This window comes from Balaenoptera acutorostrata, chromosome 3, assembly GCF_949987535.1.
Source record: "Balaenoptera acutorostrata chromosome 3, mBalAcu1.1, whole genome shotgun sequence".
NCBI lineage: Eukaryota > Metazoa > Chordata > Mammalia > Artiodactyla > Balaenopteridae > Balaenoptera > Balaenoptera acutorostrata.
Genome location: NC_080066.1, coordinates 183,440,303 through 183,452,340, shown reverse-complemented (window position 1 = coordinate 183,452,340; position 12,038 = coordinate 183,440,303).

Sequence of the window (12,038 nt, the reverse complement as noted above, 5' to 3'; positions counted from 1 at the left end):
AGACCCGAGTGGACAGCAGGTGATGCCCAACCTGAGCTGATGTCCCCGCAGGACACCTCCGGGGCCCCAGGGACCACCGGGAACGCCCGGGTCGGCGTGGGGGTCCCCCTGCAGGAGGAGGAGGCCGGCCTCCCGGGCTTCTGCACAGGGCCCGCCCCCTGCATCTTGTCCCGGCCGGGCTCCAGACGCAGGGTCCCGGGAGGACGGCCTGTGTCAGAAGCTGGAGGGGAACCGCCCCCCTCAGCGCCCGCCTCTCCCAGCAGGAGAGCTTCTGCTGGTGCCGCTAGTGGTCCCTCCGGTCACCTCCACCGAGGACGCTGCTCAGAGCAGGGCCTGGGCCCGAGGCCGCTGCAGGAGCCCCAGCGCGGGAGGCGGTGAGGTCCAGCCAGACCGGCCTCCCGGAGAGGGCCCTGCTGACCTGGTGCCCCGCGGGCTGAGCTGGAGGGGCTCCCGGAGAAGAGGGCAGAAGGCGCGGCCAGCGCATCCTGCAGCCAAAGGCCTGAGTCACGTACAGCAGGAGCTCCGCCTGCACCGGGCTGGGGGTGAGAGGCGCGACCCCCGTAGGGCCAGCCTCCGGGCCCGGCACCAACTCTCCGCCTCTGGGGAGACACGCGCTCAGCATCCGCGTCGGAGAGGCCGCCCCCCGGGTGGGAAGGAAGGTCCACGTCGTCGCAGCGTGGGGGGCTGCTCTCCGTCTTAAATGCTGGAGCCCACCGATGCTCTTTGCCGTCTCTTCATTTTCTTAATGACAATAAAGCGTTCTTTACAGTCGCCTAGCTCGCTGAGAAGTCTCCCTAGGTTAACACGCCTCCTACCCTCGAGAAGTCCACAGCCTGCCTCCCCCACACCACTGCCCAAGCCTGGGCGTCCCGCCTGGCCTGTGGGCGCAGGGGCGAGCCAGGGTCCTGGGGGAGCCAGAGGGAAGTCGCACGCGTTGGGTGTGTCCCCACAGGAGGCTGTAACAGACACCACAGGGGCCTTTGACGACAGACATCACTGTCTGACACCCTGGAGGCTGGAAGCCCAGATCCGGGAGGGGCAGGGCTGGCTTCTCCTGAGGCCTGTCTCCGTGCCATGTAGACGCCGTCTTCTCCCGTGTCCTCACGTGGTCGTCCCTCTGTACGTGTCTCTGTCCTAATGTCCTCCTCTTATAAGGACGCCAGTCAGACTGGATTAGGGCCCACCCTAGAGACCCCGGTTTACATCATCACCTCTTTACAGACCCCATCTCCAAATACAGTTACATTCTGAGGTCCTGGGGTCCGGGCTTCAAGACTGGAATTTGGGGACACAATTCAGCCCAAAACAGCCGAGCTGGGTGCGAGAAAGGAGGACCAGGAGGGAACGCCAGGAAGCCAGGCCAGGAGGGGCAGCGGTGGGGAGGGGCTGTCAAAGGGGAGCAGAGCCAGACCAGGCTCACCGCTCAGGACAGACTGGGCAGTGAGAAGGACCGCAGGAGGCGACGGGGTCCGGGTGGCACTGAACTCAGCTGGCTGCACAGAGGTGACCAGTGTGTCACAGGAGGCGCAGGAGTGGGGCTCCAGGGGCTCCGGTGAGGGACCAGGAAGGGTGGCCGTGCAGAGGCAGTGAAGCTGCTGTGTCCGCCAGCCGGCAAGGATGCAGGGGTGGGTCAGGACTCCGCCCTCACAGAGACCAGGGATCAAAGTCCCATCCCTCCTGGTGATGCCACCTCAGAGCAGACACAGCCCTCCCCAGAGGGCAGAGTCAGGATCCACAGCTGTCGGCCCTTCTCAGTAAAAGCTCCACGAAAGGGGGCCGGGGCCTGGGTCGGGGGCTGGCCGTGCTGGCCTCCCTCAGCCCAGCGTTTCAGGGGGGCTGGCTCATCCCGGGCACGCGGCCTTTCGCTGCAGGAAGCCACGCGTGTGTTTGTTGCAGCCTAGCAGGGCGAGGGGAGGAGGCCGCCCCTCGACAGCCCCAGGCCGAGGCCCAGCAGGACAGCGGCCCAGACCGGGAGCCGGAGTCTGGTCAGCATGGACGCTGCGGCCCAAGGCCGTCCGATGTGCCGCTCCAGCTCCCCGTGGGGGAGAGAGAGACAGACAGAGGCAGAGACAGAGAGAATGGTCTGCAGGGAAGGGGCTGCGTCGCTCAGGGGGCCCTGCACCAAACGGGGAGGCCGGGAGGGGCGGCAGACAGGACGGCCGAGGGTGGACAGCCGTGTCCAGGAGAACATCTGGCCCTCGGGGACCCTGCCAGGCACGCTGGGCACGCTGGGCACGCTGGCACAGGGCCCCCCTCTGCCTGCTGGGCTCCACGGGGGCTCCAGGTGACGGGCCTGGGGGTCACCCCACACCCTGCGTTTCCCTCCCCCAAACATGTAACCAAGAAGCTGAACTTGCCTGAGGACAGCACAGCCTGCCCAGCCCTGGGCCCTGCCCCTCACTTCTATCCCCCAGACCAACGATCAGCCGCTAGCCGGCCCGCCCCGCCCCGCAGGAACGCCAGGGTGGTCACACGAGGGCCGGTCCCATGGCCTCCTAGCTGAACACCGTCCCTGGCACGGCTGCCTCTGGGCCCCTCGAGAGCTGCCCCACACTGGGCCCCAGGGCTCCCACCCTCGCCCCCCAGCAGTGCCGCACCACACGGCATCCCTCACCTCTCCATGCCCCCCAAGCACCCCGAAGCCCAGTGGCCGACGCCTGCCCTTGAGCCCCTCGGGCTGCACCTGTGTGAGCCTGAGGTCAGCCTCCCGCTGCGTCCTGACCCCTAGAGCCCCCCCCCCAGACCATGAGCTCCACACACACCTGTCAGTGCCTCACCTCGCCACCACACACCTCCATCTGTGTCTTACACACACACACACACGCCTGCACCCCTGGGCCACCACCCGGTCCCAGCCTCCTCCCTCACCAAGGGAGACATTGTCAGTCTGAACTCTGCATCCCATTGTGGCATCTGTGCTGTGATGTCCATGGTGTGGTGTCTGTGGGGTCCAAGACATAGAATGGTCGGTATGAGTGGAGGAGGGGAAGAGAAGGCGATGCAATGGACTGAATATTTCCTCCAAAATTCATACATTGAAGCCCTAAGCCTCTAATATGATGCCATTAGGAGGTGGGCTTTGGGGAGTTGATGAGGTCATGAGGGTGGTCCCCTGTGAGTGGGATTAGTGTCCCTGTAGGGACCCTATAGAGCTTGCAGTCCTTCTCTACATTAGGACACAGCAGGGAGACGCCATCTGTGAACCAGGAAGCGGCCCTCACCAGACACCGAATCTGCCAGCTCCGTGACCGTAGACTTCAAGCCCCCAGAACAGTGAGGGCAAGTGTCTGCCGTCCATATGTGTGTGGTGCCTTGTTGGAGCAGCCGGACGAACTGAGACGGGAAACCCCTGGCCAGGTGCCCCCCACCCCCAGGACCCAGGTGGGCTGGCAGAGCAGTGGCAGGGCTGGTGAGATGCGGGAAGGACCCGCCAGCGCGGGGTGTAGGCACACAAGACCCCTGGCGCACGAGCTGCTGAAGCCCCACGTGTGCTCAGCTTGCATGGGGCGGGCCTGGGGGCGGGCCAGGCCGGGATGGGGGTCGCACGGAGCCCTGCTGGGGTCCGTCCCGGTCCACGGACTCCTGGCGCTGCTGCTGCCACGTCACCAGGCCCGCCCAAAGTCACAGGGACGGTCGGCCTGCGGGGGAGAGAGCAGGGAGAACAGCCTGGCCTCCCCAAAGAGGCTCTTACGGGCACCCCCAGACGTGGCTGAGCCGCCGCACAAGGGGGGGACCAGGCTGGGCACCCATCTCCCCGTCAACCCTGTGGATTCGTCAGACTGCTCTCCAGGCTGGGATCACCATTGCAAAGTCACAGCCAGGGCCTGCCCGGACCCAGCCATGACCGGCACGGGTGTGGGCAGGGGCAGGGGCTGGGGCTGGGGCAGGGGCAGGGGGCCGGTAGGTGGAGGAGTTGGTCACAGCATCAGCATGACTTGGGGTTGGGTGACAACCCCCCCACTGCCACCCCTGGGCTCTTTTCAAATGCAGGCTGCAGAGGGCCAGGCCGGGGGAGAGGCCAGTGGGGGCTGTAGAGCTTGCCCACCGCCAGGTGTGGGGACAACGAGACCAGGCAAGGGGCCAGCAGCGTCAGTGACACAGACAGACCCCGGAGGGCACAGTGTGCAGGACGAGGTGGCACACCAGCTGTCAAGCAGCTGGCTCTGGGCTCCTCAAGTGTGTCTTCACCCTGGGGGTACGTCGATGACTGTCCCCACCACTCACGGCCCCCACCCTCTGTGGTTCTGTCCTGGGGGACGAGGACACTCACCACACACTGGCCCTGCCTCAGCAGAGGAGCATGCGCTGGAGTGTCCACTGTGCAGACCACCACTGCTCCGTCCCTCCGCCCTGACATTGGCAAGTTCCAGAAAGCGCCTGCTCCTTTGTCCTGGCTCCCAGAACAGAGGAGCCCAGACAAACTGCAGCAAACGCAGCAGCAAGAGAGAGATAGACCCTGACATCGTAGCCTGTTCACCTGGGGGCTGTGATCTCAGTGCATCCTAGTGAAAGCTGGCTGATACAGCCACCCTCAAATGCCACTGAGTGAGGTAAACTCGACAACAAGCCCAAATGTAATAACCACATCTGACGTGCACACAGTGTCCTGACTTTTACAGGGTTTTCAGAGACTATTAGTCAGGGGTCTCAAGAGAAACAGAACCAATAGAACATAGATGACAGATAGATATAGATAGATAGATGATAGACGATTGAAAGATAGATAGATAGATAATAGATACATACATACATACGTACATATGATATAGCTATATATGTATATATGTACATCTATAGATAGAGCTAAAATACAGCTAAAGATAGACACAGACATAGATGACATACATATGGAGACAACAAGATTTCTTCCAAGGAACAGGCTCTCACGTTTGTGCGGGGTTGCCTGGCAGTTCTGAAATCTGTGGGGCAGGCCAGCAGACTGGAAGCTCAGGTGGGAGTAGGTGCTGCTGTCTTGAGGCAGAATTCCTTCCTCTCCAGGAAGTCTCAATTTTGTTAAGTCCTTCCCTGGTTGGATGAGGCCCGCCCACATCATGCAGGGTCATCTCATTTACTTGGAGCCCACTGATTGCAGATGTTAACCACATCTACAAAATACCTTCACAGCAGCACCCGGACTCATGTCGGAACACACGGCCCCGCTAAGTGGGACTGTGGCCCTGACCCTCACAGGGACCTCCTCTCCTTTCGTACTCACAACGCCCCAAGAGGCGGCGGTCACTGTCACAATCTTACCACTGAAGCCCCTGTCTGAGGGGACGCCCCGCCTCTGGGGAGGACGCCAGGGCTTCATCTATGTCTTCTGAGCCAAAGCTCATGTTCTTTCCACTGCCCACACTGCCTCTTAGAGAGATTCAACAGCACCCTCCTCCTCCGATTCCTGCCCTCGGGGACAGGCTGCCTGAGGACATCCCTCCAGCCTGGAGATGTTTGGAGAGACAGAAGCCCTGGAAGTCCTGTGAAGGTGCATCCATTTATCTACCGGACAACTGCTCACCAGATGGCAACTCTGCCATCATCGCTGGACACTGAGTACCCCGTGATGAATACCACAGATGTGGCCTCTGACCTCAAGGGCATTAGGGAGCAGGGCAAAGGCAGGCATCAAGTAAATCATTCCACAGACAATGATGTAAGGACCATCATGATAAGTGCTATGAATGGAAAGCTGGAGCATGAGGCCCTACAACAGAAGAAACAGCCCAGTCTCGGGGCCAGGGCGAACTCCCCGGGGCGAGCACCCTGAAGCAGAGCCCTGGAGGAATGGTGAGGCCGCCTTGTCAACACCTGGTCTCCTGCCCTCCCAGCCGCGGAACTTCGGGACCCAGGATACGTGGGGCCAAGCGGGAGCAGGTGTCAGTGACATGATAGGTGTCAAAACATGGTCTGATGATGACTCTCACACAGGTACATAAAGAAAACATCTCACAATTTTAGTTAACTCAATTAATTGTTTACACCCACTTCAAAGTAGAATTCAAAGTACTACATGTATAGAGTTGAATCAAGGATGCTGAAATGAGTTTATACATGGGAGGCGGAGAAGAATCAATCGTCCTTCCAAAAAAGAGAATTTGCATTGCCATCAATTATCCATGGCTTACAGAGTTGTGAAGTAGCTCAAAGATAATGAAAATCATAGAGCCCGTAGAATCAGATAACCTTGAAGCGTGTGCAAGACAATGCCTTGCTTTCCACCGAAGACACAAGAAGTAACCCTTTGGTCCATTTCCAAGTCTTTCACAATTTCTCCTATTAACAAATACAACTCACAGAAACAGATCCAGAATATATAGCAAACTCCTGCAAATCAATCAGAAAAATCAAACAATTCGGTAGAGAAGTGGTAAAGAGAATTAAACAGATGTTTCACAAAAGATGTCCAAACAGCCCTCAAACATTTGAAAGGAACCAGACTGGTTACGAAGGAAATGAAAATGAAAAACCACATCAGAGAAAGTAGTTCTGACTCCACCACAGGTGAGGCAGCTGGGGCCAGACTAATCCCTTGCAAATAGCAATTATAAGCCCTGGCAGGGGGGGCGCTGTTTTAAAAGAGGAGTTGAAGGCACTGGGGAATGACCGAAAGCAAGCAGACACTGGAGAAAATGATCCCCTTGAAAGATTTCTCTGAGGATGTACCCCGACCAGGCACCAGGTGCAACTAGAACATGAACAGGAACTGCAGTCACACTGGCTCGAGGGGTCAGATCATGGATGCAGGGCTGCATTGCAAGGGCAGCTGGAAATTAAGGGGAGATGTCCATAAAAGGAGGGAGCCACAGAAGGGGAACCCCCAAATTCTGTATGTACACTCTGCTCAAATCCTTGACTGTCCCCTTACCTGTGCATGTGTAGGGGAAACTCCAAAGGGCCTGGGAAAAACCACAAGCAGGAGGTTGAAAGAACTGAGGAGATGTTAGCTACTGCCAACCACAGAAATAGTACCATGGCAGACAGATTTTGGAATACAGTCAAGCTAACTGCCTCCCGACAAAAAAATCAATACTTCTCTGAGGAAGAGTACAAAATCCATAGTCTGGACTATACTTCATCCACCACACCCAGCGCACATTCAAAAATTACTAAGTGTGCAAAGAAATAAGAAAATGTGACCCATAGTCAAAATACAAAATAGTCAATGGAGAATGATCCAAAGATGACCCAGACACAGACCCAATTATGACAAAGACATTAAAGCAGCTATTATAAATATGTTCAGAGATCTTAAAGGAAAATATGCTCATAATGAGTGACTAGATGACCTCTACAGAAAACTTTAAACTATCTATAAGAACCAAATAAAAATTCTAGAACTAGAAAGTACAATTCTGAATTTTTTAAGTCACTTGATGAGCTTAACAGCAGATTGGAGAAGGCATAAGAAAGGTCAGAAAACTACACTTCAATATAGAGACATTCTATATTTATTATAGATATTCTAATGTATTATGTATGTAAAATATATCTATATATAATATATAGATTATATATAATATCTATATATTTTGTATATCAATAAAATGTTCTTTTAATCAAATCCAAAGAACAGAAAGAAAAATATTGGAAAGAAAGAAAAGAAGAGACTCAATGGCCTATGAGACACTATGAAACATTTGAAAATACGTAAAATTTTGGAGTCCCAGAAAGGGACAAGAGATAGAAGGGGGGCAGAAAATGTCTTTGAAGAGATAAAAAGCAAAATTTCCCAATGTGATGAAAATATCAATTTACAGATTTAAGAAGCTCAGCCAGTTCCTAACCATAAGTACGACATGATGTGTCATGCTGAGACACATTGTGCAAACTGATGAAAACCAAAGGTAAAGAAGATGTCTTGATAGCAGCCAGAGAAAGAACACAGACATACAAGGAACAAACTACAGCTGGCTTCTCATCGGAAAAAATGGTGACCAGGAAACAATAGAAGGGGGGAGTTTCAACCCAGAATTCTATATCCAGAGAAAATATCGTTCCAAAATGAATATGTAATAAACATTTTTAGATACACAAAAACCGAGGGAGTGCATTTCCAAGAGACCTGCAGTAAAGGAAAGGCTAACAGAGAATCTTTGTGCTGAAAGGAAATGACACCAAATGGAAACTCTGATCTACAGGATGGAAAGGCGAGCATCAGAGATGGCAAACATGCAAGTGCAAAAACTAATCTTTTTTCTCTTAGTTTCTTAAAAAGATAATCGATTGTTTAAAGTAAAAATGATTAACAGTATGTTGTGGGGTTTATAATACGTACAGATGCAAAATATATGACAGTAGCACAAAAGATGAGTTCATAAATGAAACTATACTTTTTCAAGGCTCTAATGACTTATGTGAGGTAGTCAATTATTCAATCTAAGTTCATTGTGATGACTGCAGGATGCACATTATATTCACTGAAACCATATGCAAAGAGGCTTATCTAAAAAGTTGACAGAGAAATTTTTTTAAAAAAAAGGAAATCCTAGATCACACGTTGTTTCAGTTGTCATGCCTCTTTCGTTTCCTTTATTTTTTTAATACATTTATTTATTTACTTATTTTTGGCTGCGTTGGATCTTCGTTGCTACGCGTGGGCTTTCTCTAGTTGCAGCGAGCAGGGGCTACTCTTCATTGTGGTGCACGGGTGTCTCATTGCGGTGGCTTCTCTTGTTGCGGAGCACAGGCTCTAGGTGAGCAGACTTCAGTAGTTATGGTGCGTGGACCCTAGAGTGCAGTCTCAGTAGCTGTGGCACACGGGCTTAGTTGCTCTGCGGCATGTGGGATCGTCCCAGTCCAGGGATTGAACCCATGTTCCCTGCATTGGCAGGCCGATTCTTAACCACTGAGCCACCAGGGAAGTCCCCAGAGAAATTAGAATGGAATAAGTACTTAAAGTACTTACTAAGTACTAACTAATAAGTACTAAGAAGTACTTATTAACCCAAAAGAATGTAGGAAAGAAGGACTAAAGCTACAGTGAACACACTTGATAGACAAACTTTAAGAGGTGTTCCCATAAGATTAGGGACACAGCAAGGACGCCTGTCACTCCTATCATACTATTTTGCAGTGCTTTTCAGATATGTGCTTAAATATTTGTGGATTGTGAAATCAAATCAGACAGTTACAGCCAGCTCTTTCTAATAAATAAAGAAAAAAAGTCTATGCATTGTACATAACAAGGGTAAATATTTTCATGAAAATTTTGTTTCAGTTACATAAATAAATATACATAATATATGTTACATACAAATAATGTGTGTATGTGAATTAGATTATAATATAAGACACTTTTTTTGCAAGGATTGTGGTCGAAACAGTTTGGAAAATGTTTATTTAATAGATTATTGGAGGTCCTGGCCAATGCTACGTGAAAAGAAAAAGAAACAGGGCTGTTAAGATTGAAAGGAAAGATGTGAAGGAGGTATTATTTGTAGATGATGTGATCATTGCCAAGGAAAAGCCAACACAATCAGCAGACAAACTGTTAGAACTAACAAGAAAATCGGGACAATTTCCATGCAAGACCAACTTACCGAAAGCAGCTGTGTTCCTCTATGTCAGCAAAAACCTACTAGAAAATGTAACAGAAAGCCGGGCACAAGTCACAGCAATGGGAGGAATAACCTGTGAAAGAATGCCCAAGACCTCTGAGAAAAAAACTGAACTCTATTCAAGGACATAAAAGAAATATGAATGGCTGGAGAGATACACTGGTCAAGGAAGGAATGACATGTTAGATTAAAGTGTCATCTATCTCCCAGACTAAGAAATAGAGTGTACTCCCAACCAAAATTCCAGCTGGGTTGGTTTTGTTTGTTTCTTTGTTTGTTTGTGAGATCCATTTACAGCTTAGACCATTTTGAAAAACAAAAGCACAGGATGAGGGGTTTCAGGGGGACTGTCCCCCTGAATGTTAACACATACACAAAACCATCACTGAAAAGGATGGTACTCATGCACAGACTACCAGACCCAAGGAATAGGAGAGCACTCAGAAACAGCCTGGTCGTTCCTAGGAACTTGGACTACAATGAGTGTGGTGCCTTCAGGCAGCGGGAAAGCTTCTGAGGTGGGTGGGAAACTGGCTTCTTCTGTGGAGAACTTCACCCTGGGTTTCTACTCCACACCATATGCACGGTGAGTGGTGGTGGAGCCTGTTGGGATCAAACACTTACATCTGAAAGGCTAACTTTAAATATAGCTGAAAGGAAATGGACCAGCAAGGCTGGCGGAGCACAGTAATAGCAACAGCCTGGTGGGATGTATGTCCACCCAGAACTTCAGAATGTGACCTTGTCTGGATATAGGGTCTCTGCAAATGTAATTAGGTTAAGGACCTTGGGATTAGATCACACTAGATTTCAGAAGCATTGTAAGTCCAGTGACTTATAACAGGAGAAGATGACACGCGGGGCAGATGGCCATGTGAAGATGGAGGAAAGATTGGAGTGATGTCAATAGCCAGCAGGGGCTGGAAGAGGCAGGAAGGACCCTGCCCTGGAGCTTTCAGGGTAGCTTGGTACTGCCAACACCTTGTTTTTGGATTTCTTGCCTTCCAGAATGTGAGAGTCCATTTCTGTGGTTTTAAGCCACCAAGTTTGTGGGCCTTTGTTACTGCAGCCACAGGAAGCTCACACGGCAGCCTCCAAACGTGCAAGCTGTAGGGTAAATAGCTGATGAATCTGCCACATGGAAATCAAGAATTTCTGTTAAAGGAGGACTCAATAAGCAGCATTAACAACCAGGGGATTGACCAGGAGAAGTTTATCCCAAGGTTAAAACTAGCAAGGGGCAGGCACCTAGAGACGACTGCCTTGCAAATTCCCAGGAAATAGCCAAGAAAATCTTCAGAAAGCAGGATGAGATCAGAGACAGACGTCCAAATGTCTCCCAAGTCTCTGAAGAGATACTCCAGCTCATTAGTAATGGGAGCATTTAAATTAGAAGAGAGACAACGCACTGCACACTTCAGAGATCGTAACGACAGCATCCTTGCTGGGGAGGCAGGCACGGAGCGGGAGAAGCGGGGCCTCCCTGGCGTGGAGGATGTCTGGAGGCCTGGGTGGTGGTGCGCCAGCCCCAAGAGGGCGCGGGCAGCAGCGGAGTCAGGCCTGCCCTGGGGGGAGGGAGCCGGGGAGCGGGGATTGAAGCATCTTTGGGCCCATGTTCGGGGCCACAACCAAGGACAACAAGGGGCTCAGCTGGTCTCGCTGTCCAGGAGAACTCTGGGACCTAGCCCCCGCCGTGCATACCGAGGGCAGTGAGCCCCTGGCTGAGTCTGAGGGGTCTGGAGGCTAGTGCTGCCGCCCGGTTAGTGTCCTGGTCAGGAAAGGTTGAAGAAACATCTGCAGCTTGGCCTTCCCTCCAAGCAGCCCACTGGCTGGAGCCAGCGTTGGCCCCTGGCTACCCCACAGGCCCTTACACGGAAGCCCAGCCTCAGAGGGACCTCACACTGCCTTGGCTGAAGGCCCACCCATCCCAGGCTGTCTGGCCAGGTCCCATCTAACTTCCCGCAGTCCCCAAACCCCCAGCTCCTTGAGAACTTCCTGACCACACAGGATCCTGCTCTGGGCCCGCCTGAGCTGGGTCATTAGAGAGCGGCCTGAGGGAGACTGCGCTCGCCCTGTCCAGGCTCCCAGCTCCAGGCTTCGCCACGTCCTCCAGTGCCACGGGGCCACGCTGAGGGCTCCCGGGGCTGCCGGGCAAAGCCGCCCTGCCCGACCAACCACCTGCGCAAGCGGCAGCAGCTCTGTTCTTGCACACGCAGCCCCGGCCCTCCTCGGTCGGCAGGGCCTTTTGAGGGCTGGGGTAGGAAGGCACAACCTCTCCCCGCTCCTGAAACACACAGGTGTGCACACACACAGACACACGCATGGACGCACACACACGCACCCAGCTGTGACGCCGCACGTTTAGGTGCAGAACGTGTCCGAAGTCACTGAAGTAAAGCAGCAGCACCTTGGGGTCACAGGAGGGGCAGCTGGACCCTGTGCTGGGCAGGACAGGTGAGACGGCCTGAGCAGGGTGGCCGGGAG